Genomic DNA, 1,093 nt, shown 5'->3' on the forward strand with positions numbered 1-1,093 from the left:
CTAGCGAATTATACGATAGTATTCAGGATACTTAGATTTTCCAAATACAGAAGAATAATTGTGGGCTCAAATTAATGATCTCATTAGACAAAGAATTTAATTAATAAAACATTTGATGCCGTCTTATTCCAAATTTTTAAAAACGTCACTTTATGTAGTGTAACATTCAGGGATTACCTTCAAATATATTTTGCTTTACAAAATATGATTTTCAAATATGTAAATGTATCTGTAACATTTTTTTAGAAATCCCTTAGCTTTTGTAATTTAGCTATTTTTTTTATGTTCAAAATTATCTTCCATATTATGAGACAATAAAATATATCTAGAAAATATCTTGGTACTAAATCAATACCTATAACTTGAACATTTTGTGCATAATTACTGGACTGAGATGCCTTATATGAATAAACATGTTAACTAGAAAATATATCCAGAGATTATTTAATTATTTAATATTTTAGCAATAGTTAAATTACATGTTTTTTTGAAAGAATTTGAAATTTAAATACAAATTAGATTATTTACATTCATTTTTAAATGATAAAACATGATGGTAAAATTATTAATTATATTTTAAAAATTACATATCACAATTTACTCATTTCAATAATGTTTACTTAGAAAAACATGTCAAACTACCCCAGGATGTACCTGATGCGAGAAGGCCTTTTTGAAAAACAAAAGGTATGAATTTTTTCAGTGCTAACAAACAAGGTAATATTTGACTTAATTGAAGATATGAATCAGTAATAAAGTATAAATAGCTGTATTACCATAGTTATTATTCCAAGCAAACAAATAAAAGAAGTGGCTAATAAACATATTTTAATACAAATATATTAGACTTGGTGTGAGGTATATATATTTTATATATATATATATATATATACATATATACAGTTGAACTTGCCTAAGTCAAATTCAAAAGTGCATTGAAAAACTGTTCGACTAAGATAAGATTCGACTTACGGATTCTTAATTAATGGAAAACCCAACAATTTCACATGTAAGGCCAAATAAAAAAAATTATTGTGTTGGCCACGCCCGACCGAATTAAATTTTACGAAAGTCAGGGTTGGCATTTTAGATG

Source organism: Anneissia japonica, unplaced genomic scaffold (genome assembly GCF_011630105.1).
Source record: "Anneissia japonica isolate Jap-2015-1 unplaced genomic scaffold, ASM1163010v1 scaffold288068_len275957_cov168, whole genome shotgun sequence".
In the NCBI taxonomy this organism is placed as follows: Eukaryota; Metazoa; Echinodermata; class Crinoidea; order Comatulida; family Comatulidae; genus Anneissia; species Anneissia japonica.